The following is a 15,216-nucleotide window of genomic DNA, read 5'->3' on the forward strand; positions in this document are numbered from 1 at the left end:
CATACCATCTTTTTGTCTTAGAGTTTAACTGAGTAAATGCCTATGCATGGCAATATAAAACAGGAGGAAGGAGGTGTAATTAGATAAAGGGGAACTTTGGCAAAGCAACTTCAAGTCTGGTTGTTTGAGATACTGAAGTGAAACTAGACTGTATTTTTGAGAATTACTGTGTTTGCAAAATTACAGTGGGAGGAGATAACCAAATACCTGCTTCTGTCAGTGGGCATATTATTACTAATGGGAAGTTACACTAAAGATTTCTTAGCTCTATTTCCTTATTTTGAAACTGCCAAGAAATTGTCACATCATATTCTGCATAATTTACTACTACAGATGTTATCATTTATTTTTTTTATGTAGCTATCATTTTATTCCCTATAGTCATTGAAAGAGATAATGACTGGGATGTGATCAGCGATAGGGAAGAGAACCCAATATGCCTGGGTCAGAGGTTTGATGCTTGGTAGATCCATGCCAGCAGCCGTTGCCAGCTTGACTTCTGCTTCATAATTTAATCCTGCATATTTAGCATGCCCAGTATTCCAGTATCTAGTACAAAGCCCAGAGTTTAAATCATACTGACTTCCTAGAAGATACTTAAATCCTGGAAACACCTTAAAAAGAGCTTTGATCATGTGATTGGTTCCTCTCCCAAGTGGCTAGTGGGACAGCTTAGAAGAACATGGTTACATGCAGTGTGTTATCTGTTTCAGTGGCTGGGTTTCTTCACCCGATTCGACTCGCTGCCAGCCCCTAGGAATGATCTGCAGGTAATCATCTGTCAAAGCCATCTCTGGCCGTTCTTCTGTTGTCCTCAAGGAGGCGAGTGGTGGGGATGGGCCACCTCGGAGCAGCCCTGATGTCTTGTCCTAGATCCTTCCATAACAGGGGGATTCCCACTGCGAACACCACACCTGCAATTTTTTTAGTGTGACCCCATGTTGTACCCCTCAGATATTCCTTCTGTGCACTGGATTGCAGGCTGGATTTTTTGAAGTGCAGTCTTTTTCTGCCTCGAAATTTGGCTCAGGCAGTCTGAGAGGTTCTGTGCTTGTCTGGAAATGCAGACGTGCTGCTCTCCAGAGCAGGTCACCTCCACAGTGAGCCCAGGCTTTTTGCACAGCCTCATGGACCCTGTGCATCAGGAACAGCCATTTTTCTCCATAGCAGCAGGGCAAACCTTTTGAGGATGAGTTAGCTGGTCAGCCTCTGATCATCTGTGCCTAGCGGTCATAGTTTCACGCAGTAAGGCCAAAATGTCCATACTACCCAAACCTAGTGTGCAGGTGCTGTGTCATTAACGTGCACAGATGCAGTTAGTCTAGCATGGTTTGAAGTCTTTTTTCCTAACTATCTGCAGCCCAGCTGTGTCCAAGATGCACTGCAATTACAACACGTATGCAACACGGCACATATGCGCATATTTCTTCCTGGGAACAAATATTTGTTTTCAAGGCAATTAATGAGACACTTAGGCTCATAAAGATGACAAAGCAAAGCTCAAATGTGACACTGTGTTGCCTTATAAAAGTTTGAAAAATACTAGTCGAATATAGACTTACAGCTTTCAGAGGAAGATTACTGGCTTAACTCAGAGTTGCTGCTTCTTTTTTTTTGTTACAGTTAGAATTACATTAATGAATGATATGTACACCTTTTTATAACACATGTTGTTACTTGTGTTATGATTGTGCTTATAGTAAAGTGTGTTCTCTCTTAACGTCATTTCAAAGGTAGTTTATGAACAACACAAACAAATTCAAAACTTTATGAGAAGGAAGAACAGGAATATTTCTTATGCTGATGCCAGACTTTGAGTCAGTGCTCAGCACTGGTAAATAAAAACATAATTGAGGGTTCTTTCTTTATGAGAGATGTAAGATTTTTTTTCCCTGTCCACCAGCAATTCAGAGCTTCTGTGACAAAGGAAATAGGGAGTCGTATAACGTCAGTAATTCTGTGTCCAATTCCAAAATATATATTATGCATGAATAATTCATTGCCTGGCCAGCAAAGAATTTCAAAAAAGATTGGGTGTACGCCATGCAGATTAACGTTGGCAGAGTTATATTGCCAATGCCATCATGGCTCCCAAAGTATTTTATGTTCATGTAGACTCAATGCTGAGGGCAAACAACTGCTTCCAATCACCAAGTCCTGAGCCAGGAGCCTGCCTGGTTCCTTAAACAAAAGAAAACACATTAGTAGTTTGTGGTTTATCTGACACATGGAGAAGTTGACACAAAGATTAAAAGTATTGAAACGTCAAAGGGGGAAAAACACATTGTCGGGGATTTTGATCAGACTTGTTCCATAAAGCTCACTCATATTTTCTTACCTACCTTCCTGACTTTTGTGCCTAGTTCAAAAGTGCACAGCAGCACCATTAAGATTCCTGGGGAATGGGTACTCTCTTCCTGTGTTACATTTGTGCCATCATTTAGCTTCTGGATTTTAAGGACTGAGCATGTAATCGTGGCCTAAGAAGTGCATGTGCTCGTTAGATAACCCAGCCTCAGCTATAGCAGCAGTTGCATGAAAGAAGGAGCATCACTGAGATCGATGAGCTTAGGGCACTGCATAGCCCATAGTGCCTGACGGGCTCCCAGCATAGGAAGGTCCCAGTATCATGCTTTTAAAAAGCTCTTGCAGAATCTGCAATGAGGATTTCTCAGAAGCATTACAATCTTTTTTTTTTTCCCAACTACTTCTTCTATGATGCCCAATTTACATTTTTTTTCCTCCACTGCTTTTTATCTTGTGGGTTTGTACATAGCAAAGTGAGTGTAAACTCCGACTCTAATTTGCAGGCTTTTTACTGTCATTTTTTGTGAATGTAAGTGACCACACTAAAGTGCAAAGCACTATGAAGAATGGGATGCACTACCAGATTTTCTTCCTGTTTATTAACATAAGTTAATAGTTAACAGAAGTTAACAGAACAGTCTTTTCTTCCCATTCCTCCTTTATCAGGAAGAGAGGAATAACTCCATTCCACTCACCTTCTTGCCCCATGCCTTAGTGCCAAGTGAAAGCAGTGTTCTGTATTTTCCTGGACCGCAGGAAGACTAGAGACCTCAGTACTACCCAACTATCAAATCTACAGTGTAACTCTTCACCTTAGAATCACTAATTCCATTTATGCTTCAGTCAAGGTGGGAGAAAAAGTCTAAGGGTTACTGTTCAAAAGGGGGAAAGATGTCAGAAAAATGTACTTCTGTGAGCTACGCTCAGCTTATCCGCAGTCCTCAGTGCTTATGTATTGAGTTCAGCAAGGATTAGTGTTTCAATAGGCACTCTGTTTGCCACAGTGCCTGAGGCAGGAGAAGCCGCCAGTAAAGCCAGCGTCTGTTTCTGAATAGGGATACCTGGACCAGATTGAAACTACCAGTAGCACATTCTGGGGCTGCATTTTACCATTTGTTGCCTGTCTTGCTTATACATCTGTGCTCTGAAATGTAGCTTCTTAAGTTTAAGTTCATAGTTTGCCCAGATCCAAACTGATGGATCATGGAAATTTGCTAGTATCTGCAAATTGCTATTCATTGAGTTATGAGCCTCCTTGGGTCAGGCACGCTTTGCAAATAGTGAAGGAAATTCAAGCTCAGGGTCCGACCGAATCACTGGGAGACTCTTTGGCTCTGCGTCATATTCTGGAGCAAGCTCTTAGACCCTCTCCCCCCCAGAGGAAAGGATTTTGCAGCCTGCATCACATTTGTGCATTCCTGCACAAATCTCTGGGCCCTGGCTGCTGAGGAAGCCTCTAGCAGTACTTTTCGACATCTCCATGTCTACTGCAGTAAAATGCTTGCAAGTTAAAAAGCTTATTTTGCAATAGGGAAATAGATGCCAGTGGGAAGATATGAGGGCTGGAAATCCCAGGTGCTTTTTCAGGAACTGCCACAATTCAACCTCTTGTGCCTCCTTTTCTCCTGTAAACTGGGGCTGTTTATTTTTATAAAACTAATTTACTGTCCCTAACCCAGTTAGGGACACAGGCATCAACTTGAACAACTTAAAAAATGTAATTTCTAGTGTTTAGTTTGGCAAAGAAAACCTTCTTTGTAGAAGTGAATGTATAAAGAATCTGTTTGTCTTTTCAGATAGCTAAGAGAGGACAGGCAGTGAAAGCAAAATCCACTCTGTGGCTGTAGTTTGTCCAGCCATACAATACCTTCCTCTGTGACACCTCCATTTTATTTGATTAATTCTGCCAAACGTACTCAGATCGTGTCCCCAGGTTGGGAGACTGGTAGGGTTGGAAAGGAGTAGATACCATTTGCCTCTCCCTGCCAACCCCAGGGCAGCAGCAAATCTTTCTGCCACCGCTGTCGCTTCCAGGCTATGGTTTTCTTGGCTGCATTTCCCGGCTTTGCACTTCTGGCACTGACTAATTTCTTAACAGCTCCACGTAATAGGAGATCTGCACGCATCCTAAAAAAAGCCCCTGAGGCTTCTCTGTGGGAGGTTAGTAGGGTGGGCACAGGTGTTTGAGTGAGGTGTGATTTAGCTTTATCTTCATAAATTTAGAAGATGATAGACAGGTGTTTCCAGTGTTTAGCCTTGAAGGTAGAGAATGTGTTTCCTTTAGTTTGGTAATGCTTGGATTGTCTTAATTGCACGGCATCTTATTTATTTTCATCCTTCTACATTAAACCATGGAGATCTTTGTTTTTCTGAAAATTATTGTTAGGCAGCTACCATTGAACCAGCTATATTATTGAACTGCTAGACAGGGTTTTTTTCTTTTCTTTCTATTTAAACTGTTGCCTCTTATCTCCAGCTTTTCTGTATGACATTTTAATGAATGGCCTGTTCCCTCAGCTCAGTTCACAAAAGCTCTTCTACCTCTGATTTTATGTCATGTCAGCTTGAGACCAGAATAGGTGAGTTTAACCTCTAAGCACCTGTGTGCTACATTTTTAAATATAATATATTCTTTGCAGGTCTGTGCCAGTTCTGGTATCTCTATAATGAATGGCTTTGTGTTTGCTTTCACCAGGCAGAAATGTTTGGAAGGGACAGAACTTCCCATTGACCTGATTCGGAGGTCGTATTAACATTACCAAAACGAAAAGAGCCCAGACTTTCAATGTAGACTAAGCCTTACTGCTGCCCCTTGCCCTGAAATGACAGTCAAGCTTTGTGCAGTTAAAGTAAACTTGCTCCAGTTTTGTATTTTTTTAATACAGTGGGCTGTAATTTGTGGTGACAAAGTGACAAATGATTAGCTAAAACCTGAAGTGTCCTTGCAGCGTGGATGGGACTCTTTGAGGAGGAGGTGCAGCCAAGAGCCAGCGGGCAGCTAAGAGCCAGCATTGGGTTTTCTAAGAAAGGTCATCCCTGCTAATGAGTTAAAACTCATTATCTCATTACTTCCTTGCTTAAATACTGAGTACTTAGATATCTTGGAGCATCTCTGTCTAAGAGCCTAAGTTATTTAGAAAATTAGATTCTGGGCTGTAGATTATTTATCTGCTCTAGGAATTGGAAGACCTATTTCTTCTCTCATTGACCATAGTTTTACATGGAGGATGTATAGAAAGAGTCAGTTGGATGCTATTGAGGAAATGGGGAGTATCTGCATTAATTTGTTAATTTTCATAGAGCTACATCCTCTCAAGCCACTTGGGGATCTGAAACAACTTTTTTGTCCTCTGGAAAGAGGAAAGGAGAAGCTATTCTCCTTATTGTGAATATTTTTCACACAGACAGGCTGTTAATTAATTAAAAATAGGTGATGTCCCTTAGAAAGTTGAGAAAGAGATTTTCTCTGTCTCTCACCCCCTGTTTTCCCTTACCCTGAGATGTCTCATTCACCTGAGGCTGAAGGTCGAATAGCTGGATCAGAAGCATAGTAAGAAGTGCCAGTCAAATGCAGTCAAAAACCATATAGACTCTGTCTTGGTGGGCAACTCCCAAGGGTCAGGAGAAGCAGAGTATTTGATTCTGACTTCTGTATTGGATAAGCATTTAAACTCTCTCTTACTTCAAATCAGACCTCACTGGTTGCTGGTAGTGTAAACTGCCATTGATTGAGCATGATTTACATTTTGTTTGTGTAGAGCTTAATTCTGTATGGAACTAAATAAGCTAAATGAAATGGCTTTCTGTGCAATCAGTAAATGAGGAGAAGGCAAAATTAAAACATGACTGTTCCCTTTGACAATTAAATAAGAAAAAATAAAGCGTGGTTTAAATCATGTGAGCTTTCAGCTAATCCTCTCATTAGTGGTGAAAACCTTTTTCTCTGAAATCTCCTGAACTCTATTTTTGAAGGGGAAAATAGAAAAAAAGCACTTTATCAAATTGCTGTTTTGAAACGGGAGAATTTAATTTATCTGTTTCTCTTCTTCTCAAAAGTTAGTGTTTACAACAGAGCCTCCAGACCACCCATAATCTTGTAATGGGCCTACCACAACCTTGAGTCTCTAAACAGATGTTTATCTGAGCATTATCTGATTCCCTTATGGTGGGAGGGTCTGTTCATAATCCCCAAATGCATTAAAGAAATGAGCGGGTTGTAAAAACATTTAGAAAGAGATGAAACACCCTTCCAAGAGAAGTTGCGATGGAGGAAAGCAAAAGCTCCATGGGACTGACATGATTCCTTGAGTTCTTCGTGCTACTTCTTTGGCAGCTGTGATGTTTATTCTTACTGTGGTGACTGTACTCTGAGGCGTGTACTGAATGTCATTCTGAAAGAAATGTCTTAGATGCTAGAAATACAAAGACACTACTTTTTATTTTACCTTTGCGTATTTGTTTTAAAAATTGCAAGTTGGGTCTTAAAATAATGGTAGATCGTCATTGAAACGGTCTTGTTAGAAGGGTTGTTTTCTTTGATGAATGCAGGACATGAAGGCTGAAAATCAGAAGTTATCCTGATGTTTAAAATGACACTCTTACAAAACATACAAGCACATATGTTGCTTTATCCACATGAGTTCTCAGATCAGAAAAAAAAGAAGCTGTAAATCTTTCTTTTTACAGTTATCTAGGTAGTAAAGTAGGGCAGAAATACGATGTGAAAAAAAGGATTATTAAATAATTCCTGAGCAGAAATAACCTATAGAAACATGATAATTAATCAACTACAAAATCACAAACTTCATTACTCACAAGCTGGCAGGTGATAAGAAAGGTGCAAATGCATTTTTATGGCAGGAAATACTTCCATTAAATTATACCATGAAGTCATCTCTACAAGTCTTTGCATTCTCTGTTGCTTTATTGGTTTTGTATCTACTTCACCTTCTATTTGGTGCTGTAGACAAGAGAGTAGTGCCACAGGTAATGCATTTCTCATACTTCTGGATGCATGCTTGTCAGGGGGCCAGAATTCAGACGTTCCCATCGCCTCCCACCTCGTTCACTCCCATGATGTGTGTGTGCCATTTCTGCTGCATTCCTGAAGCGCGCCTGTCCCAAATCTTCATTTTGGTTGAAATGCTCATTATTCACAGAAAAGGTGAGAAGCTGCAGTGCCTCCACTTGAAAAGTGAGGCGTAAACCAAAGGTAGAGCACCACTGCTCTTAAAGCTCAGTCTGGTTTTAGAGAAATCAGTCAGTCTTATTAGCTTTACTTAAGTCCGGGATTAGACCTTGTAGGCCTTTATGTCATCTGAGCTGTCAGTACTTAAAACCCTGTTAATTCTTAACTATATTCCCAGCCCTCTTCCATTTCAGTCAATGTCATGTATTAGGTGCGGTGCATTCTGCTACTTCTGCCAAGTCCCACATACTGCCACTTATTTTTCTATTCCTGCTTTCCTCATTGCATTTAAGCCCTGGAGTCCCAGTGCAACAAAGCATTTAAACACATGTTCAGCTTTAAGTGATGAAGTGTTTTGTTGAGTCAGGATCTTTATATTCAGCTCAGCCTGTTTGAGTGAGAGTAGTCTTTTAAATTTGAAAGGTACAGGGAGAGATTCTCAGTGGCACAGAGGACCAATTAATTCTTTCTTTTTTCAGTGTCGTTGGTTCTTCATTATAGTTGCCCTTAGATTCCCATTTTTTACTTTCTCTGCTTTATTGTACCTTTTCTTTTTCTTCACTCTGTTCTTCTTTTATTTATCACTTGTCTTCTGCAGAGTTGGGAAGCACAATTTTATTTTGTACTTCAGAAAATTTACCCTACAATTAGTTTAATTGAATGAGCAGTTCAGATTGGCAAGTCCGTGACGTGCTTCTGGTACCATGAGGCAGGTGTCAATGAATGCCACTCTCACAGAAGGCAAGAGCTGTCCAAGGGTACTGTCTCACCACAGTTTGTCCTGATGGGATAAAAATATCCACACTGGACTAAATGTTTGCTTGATCTAAGAGTGTTCCCATGTTTTGTATGAGAACAGTCAATGCATGCAGCTGCTTCAGAAAGAAAAGAGCTGAAAACTTGGATGAGTTTAAAATGGCGGTTGCTAATGAGATCCTTCTCTCTACTTCTGAGCACCATTTCCCAGAGCTTTGGTGACTTTGCATTGACTCAGAGGGACATGCCCATCCTTTTGATGTGTGCATTTTTTTAAATCTGCTGCAGCATAGCTTTGAATTCAGAACTTTCACTTGCTCTGCACTCCCGGGTCACTGCGACCAGGCTCCCGCTATCATAGGCAACACATCATGTGATTGCTTTTATAAATGTGCCAAGCTCAATATTCAAACTCTTAAGTAGCTAACCCCTGCTGCAGCTACTGAAAAGCTGTTCCAGAGCCTTACAACTGATGGCTGAAAATCTTTTCTTTTGCAAGCTTCCTCTACAAGCGTAGTAATTCTAGTGATACATTTCTAATTGACCCTGCACATTTTGATGTATAGTTGTGAAATAGATTATTTGGTCCCTTCTTAAGTGATTATGTTTCTAGGCTGAAATTGTTTTGGGGAGCTATGTCCTTGCATGCATAACAGCGTTCCTTTTCAGTATATTAGTCAACTGTGTAGGCTAAAGTGTATTCCCTGAGTCAAGAGTGTAATTCCTGTTTAATCAGAACAGTAGTTGATTCACATAGGCCAGGGGACAGAATTCTGCCTGTTTTCTTAGGGAAACGTTTTCGTGTGTTATTTGACCACGCTATTGGCCTGTCTGCTCTTCCCAACAGTTGCATGTACGTCTCAAATGACTGCAATGGACTGTGACATGTTAAAAAGAAGGGCCCTATAACCATATATTTTAATGAAAACTGCATTAATATGTAGTTTAGTGGTTGTGAATGCTTTTGCTTTTGAATATTTTGCAAGCCATACTAGAGTGTTTAGTCACTTCCTTCCCACTGTTGCAAAATCATGCAAAGTGTAGATTAGTTAACAGGGCATGACATAAAAGCAGTACTTACGACCTCAAGGAAAACTTTGAAAAAATGTTATGTTTATGGATCATTTTGTTAAAATAGCTCAGATTGTCACTACGTCTCTATTTTTATTGCTAGAGATATTTGCATGGGTATGAGCTCTTCTGGCTTGTGGATACTGCTAATGTTTCACAAAGCAGTAATGAATGTTCAGCACGGTTAAAGAACATGAACTCAGTAGAGCGTGCAGTATGGCAAAGGACACCTGAAGGTTGGCTGTGCTTTGGTGTTCCCGGTTGTGTTTAACTACTGTCAACTGTGATAATCACAGCATGGGATGCACAGGATGGAGCACAGCATTTCTTTCAAGGTAGTTGAGTAAGTGTCAAAGCTGTTACCTTCAGCAAGGCTAAAATGGAAGGATAACATTTTAATTGTCTGACAGGCGGTGGATTTAGGCCTTTGTTCAGCAAAGTACTTAGAGTCTATTGACTTCACTGGGAGTGTTTTATTTAAACCTAAGCATATGATTAAGTTCTTTCCTGAGGTTGCCAAGCCAGGCCTTTAGGGAAACTGCTTCTCGCCTTCCGTGCATGGGAGGGGAAAACGCATTTAGTTCTGTGTCTAAAGAAATTAGGGAACTTCATTAGCATAAAAAGCAGGGGAAAGTGATGCTGAAAACTGGGAGGAAGACACCAGGAAGGCAAAGGGGTGTCTCTTCTGCACAGCTCTACAGGAATAAGGGCTGTCCGGTCTTCTGGAAAAGAGCAGGAAGGGGCTGGTGGCTGCTCGGTCTCCCTTGCTGCCGAGTTAGGGTTTGCCCAGCCCCTCATCCAGGCAATGCAGGCAGGTGAGCGTGGAGATCTTGTGCTTGCCAGAGAGATTATTGCTGTTTCAGCAGTGACTGGCTCTTTGCCGGCCCCTGAAGAACTCCAGAGATGGACAAGGTCAAATCCAGCTCAGTGTTACTTAATGTAGCCTATGCACACATTCTTGCCATTCAGTGGCTTTTGCATCCTCAACACAGCTGCCTTCAGATAAAGCAACCTTCCTTATTTTATGGAAGCCCTAAGAGCCACAGAATACTTTTGTAATTGCAGTTTTTCTTTTTCTTTTTTTTTTCGGTTTTCTGACTCACAGTTCTTTTCTTCAGAAACATAAAATGATTCATATACCCAAGCACATAGCTCACTTTACATCTGTAAATGGCACTTTATGCATGCTTAACGAGGGTATTACAAACCGCCAAACCCATAATTTGCTTATGCTACTTAATAGGGTTTGAATCCTGTGAAGGTTCATGTAAATACTTTAAGTTCACGGTAGGTTTTTGCAGGTTTGGGACTTACAGCTAGAGTGTCCAGTGGCTTGGGCTCAGTGCATCTTTATCATTGTGGCCCTCATAAGCTGTCTGGCACAGCACCTGGGAAGAGAGAAAGAAAAATGGAGTTGGCGTGAAAATTTGATACAGAAAAGAATGCAGAAGAGGCTCTTTTATTGCTTTCACAGGGCTAAGAGAGCTGAACGTTAAAGTACATTAGAAAAAGGAGATGAAAAGGGAAAATGAAAAACATTTTTTTTCTTTCACTGTGCTCCAGAATTTCTAAAATTAAACTCCCAGTGTCTTATTATTTTTATTGGAAGATATGAGGGAAAAATCCCCGTGCTGGATAATTCAAAGCCTAGATAGATTTATTTAGACTCAATAACTACAGTAGCTAGCACTGCCTTTGTAAAAAGCTATTTCGCTGTTACTCAGGCAATGCACATAAGTTATAATTTGCTTTTTAAAATGGAATCAAATAATCTGTGAAACTGGGTTTTAATATCTCTTAATTAGGATTTTTCCTCCCAAATCTTCCAGGAGCCACTTCAGATTACTTAATTCTAAAAATACATCTTTTGCATTTTTGTTCTACCAGACAGAATTCTAAAAGCAGTAAAGTCTTCCAATTTGAGTTGAAATTTAATAAATCATAAATGCATTTTTGGGACACAATTTATGTTCTCAGAATCACATTTCTGAAAAGGGTGAAAATATTTTTTTCTGGTCCATAAAATGGTGTTGTGTGCAGGCATCTGTTCATTTTCACATATGTTATTGCTTAGTGTTTTATGTTATTTCAGTTTGTTGTTATTTGGAAGAGAATTTTTAGTTTACAGTCATCCAGTCATCTTTTTTGCGTAAAAGGCAAACTTCTCTTCCTCTTCCGACCCCCGACCCCCCAAAGAAAGCAAGAGTTAACGATCTTCTTCTCTAAGCTCTGGGACTGATTTATAGCTCACTAATGTCGATGAAAGACTACTAATAAACAATATTATTAATTAGGAAAGGACCATGAACTGCATGCCGAGTGCATTGAACTCTGCAGGGGTTGGAAGTGGGTTGACTTTATACCATCAAACCTGTTATCTAGAGTCGTGGCTGTAGTCAGCAGGTACCTGGCCCCAACCCCAAAACGGCTTCAGCAAGTGGGTCCTACCCTACCTGCCCTGAATGCTTGAGTCGCGGAATGATTTGCACCGGCAGCGTCCCACAGGCTGCTGCCATTGAGAGTAGCAAAGCATTGCTGGTCTTTCTGGTGGTGCAGGGGGGAGCCAAAGCTTCCAGTTTTCCAGTGTTTATCCTTTTCCGATGATGGCGTTAATATGGGACGTTTTGTACTCCAGGTGTGGTTGCGTTAAAACCAGCTGCTCTCCACTGAGGAACACGTGGGAAAGCAGCTCATCTCACCTGCTGCAGCTGCAGCAAACCATGGTCCAAGGGCAGAGGAAGATGAAATAGTGTGTGCAAAATAATCACAATACGCCCCCAAAAAATGTTGTCTTAGTACCTCCCCTTGGAGGCCAGGAGGGGGAAGCTGCAGTTAGGAAGAAATGGAACTAATCAGAATGGTGGAACTAGGATTTGTATTATGGTTTTGGTAAAATCTAAGATCTTGCAAGTAAAGAGAGTAACTAATAGAATATTATCAGCCATCAAATGTTACTAAACTAATACCACCATCTCTACCACTGTTAGGACAGCAGCAATTTCAGAGAGGTGTAATTTATGAAGAAACAGCGTTTCTCTGAAAATAAATTATTCTGGATGATCTGGGACCCCGTGAAATTTTATATACACAGGGAGTATATATCATAGGACACCAGAACAAGATCTGTAATCCCCCTTGAGGCAGAACGATGGCCAACGAAAAAATAGGCTGAATCAGCAAGGAGCATTTCAGGGATGGCAATCCATATGATGCTCTTCCAGTTCAGTTAAATCTCCGCTCTGGCACAAAAAAGGCTGAAGTTGGCTTTGTAATATATGTTCTATGGGCATTTACTTGGGGTCTTCTCCCTCTGCACACCCTGATCTTCATTTCCCTGAAAGCTCTCCTGAGCTCACATTAGGTTTGTGCCGTTTCTGTTAGCAGATGATAAAGCAGTTCTTCGTAATGATTCACCAAGTATTTAGGATCTAGGCAGAAATGCTTCAATATTGAAAATGTGCCTTACTTAGCAAATTACATAAGCCGTTAGATTTGTTTTTAGGTTACTTTTGTCTTCAGAGCTGACCACCAAGAAGGAAAAAAATGTTTCTGTTGGCCTCAACTTTTCCAAAATTGGGAAGGATCTCTTGAGTCAGCAGCACGCAGTTTCATATGAAGCGTGGTCTGAATGCAAGATACCAAGTTTGGGCTTTTGCCTCTGTTAGCATATTTTGAGACTGAATGCTTGAAAGATGGCCTGTGTGGGAGCCCATGAGGGGAACCTAGGGAATCCAGGGTTGCAGCCTAGTAGGAGAAACAGAAAGCCCCTAGTCTTTATGAAGAGCTGGTAAGTAAACTGTGCTCCTTCCGCCAGAAACACTGTAGTGATAGTAAATTGTTCTCAAGGTGAATATAATGGAAAATTACCTACTCAAGTTAAAACTTGTGTAACCTTTGGGAGGTCCTTTCGTTTCTTAGCAGGAAGAGTCACATTTGCGTAATACAAACAGGTTGGCTCATTAGCAAACCAAATAATAACCTTGTACTCGGAGTTGTATTCAGTGGTGTTTTGCTTCTCAAAGACAACCCTGTAGTGAAAAGGATTGAACTGGCAGGGAGATGACATGCAGTTACCTTATTAAATCAGTCCTTGACTTTGGGCCATAGATACATGGTCAGTTGAATTTGGCATAAGTTTATGCTGCCCTGGGGAACAGGCGAGGAAGTCTTTACAGCGCTGCCATCCTGAGCCACTCAGCCCGTTGTGCTAGCCCTGGCGTTTGGGGGAATGCCCAAAATGGGTGCCGTGTCCAGGAATCGGGTCCCAGCTCTTAACAGCTGAGAAAAGTCACCCTGATGCCTATCTTCTTTCAACCTCTTTGCCAAACAAAGCACAGCGCTACTTCTTTTTCTTTTCCCCCTGGTTATTTTTCAGAAACTTAGACCTAAAGGTGTGGTTGTCATGGTAAGGGGTGGAGGTTTTTTTTGCCAACAACCAGTTCATTCTCTTTCATTGTTTTCTGTTTGTTTCAGCTAAAGGAAATATGGCAACAGAGAACGGTTAGCTCATAGCTCTGCCAACAACTACAACTTGTTCAGCAGTGCTAGGGGGTAGTGGCTGGATTGCACACACAAGGCTGTTGAGAAAAAGGAAACCTTATGTGTAGAAAATTAAAAATGGGAAGGATCAGCCTTAACAGTGCACAGCTTTGCAAATGAAGGTGGTCAGAAGGGACACAGGGGTGTGAAACTGTGAGGACAGACATCAAGGCCAACAGCAAGAAAATGAAGGGATGATGCAGAAAACATCCTGGAAAACATCTCTTTAGTTTCCACATCTAGTGTTTACCTCTCTATTTAGCCAATTGCCTTGGAAATCATGAGTAACTACTCTTCTTAATTACAGCCATCACAGTTCTTTCTTTTTTTAAATTTGTTCATCTGTGGTTTTGAGTCTTTTTGTTTTAAAAAAATATTTTCCTACTGAAAAAAGAATAAGTGCAAATTCTGACATTTACAACTAATAGCTGGCCTAATCCTGCCTTTTGACCAGGAGACCAAGGAAGCCCAGTGCGAGGTGCTGTCCCCCGAGCTCTGGGCTCTGCAGCAGCCCTGTTGCCCTCAGGGAGCAGGACCCGCAGGCACAGACTTGTCAGATCTCTTTGAGGCCTCACGTAGGTAACCATGCACCATGGGCCCACAGTCCAGCTATGAGCGAGCCGGCCAGCTCGCCATCCTCCACCGTACATGGTCCCAGGGGACCCCTCTGAGATGTGCTGCTGCTGCCCAGGAGCCAGAGCCCCACATTGCCCCTGCAGCTGGATGGAGGTGCTTTGCATTAAAGGGGTGTGCTGCCACTTTCCATGTTGCTCAGACACTTAATGTCCCCTCTGTCCTGCCTTGATGGTTTTCTGCCTCAAAAGGCAATAATTAAGGGTCCTGTCTATAGGCTGTTTTCATTAGGGCCCACTCACTTGGTTAATTTACAGAATAACAATTAGTCCTGTGCACAATGTTCTCTGGCAAATCAAAATCATGTCAAACATGGCTGGCTGCAGGGTTTATTACAGGCTTGAAGCATGGAGTAGGCGTGTTAAAAGTCTCCGAACTGTGAACCTTTCTTTGGCTTGGCAGGCATGGATTCAGGCCAGATCCAAATCTACTGTAGATGCAAGCCTGAGTAAAAGTAGGCAGGTCTGGCTGCCAATTGCTCTGAGATTTCAAGATCCTACAAACAAAAAGTCCAGAAATCAGAAGAGCAGGTCAGGCTTTTATGGCAAAAGCTTCCAGGCGGGGGAGCTTCAGGATTCTCCTGATCTGAGCTAATGGGACATAAAAATATATAAATAAAAATATATATAAATAAAAATATGTATCATATATATCATATACATTATATATAAAATATAATGTTATATATATTATATATATATATAACATAGTATATAATATAA

At 41.2% G+C, this 15,216-nt stretch overlaps 1 protein-coding gene across 2 annotated transcripts in view; it reads left to right on the forward strand.

The window, feature by feature from the left end:
• CYYR1 (cysteine and tyrosine rich 1) overlaps positions 1 to 15,216 on the forward strand; it is a 57,952-nt gene that overhangs the window by 26,825 nt on the left and 15,911 nt on the right. The gene's annotated exons all lie outside the window — the stretch shown is intronic.

Source organism: Apteryx mantelli, chromosome 1 (genome assembly GCF_036417845.1).
Source record: "Apteryx mantelli isolate bAptMan1 chromosome 1, bAptMan1.hap1, whole genome shotgun sequence".
NCBI classification, from domain to species: Eukaryota; Metazoa; Chordata; class Aves; order Apterygiformes; family Apterygidae; genus Apteryx; species Apteryx mantelli.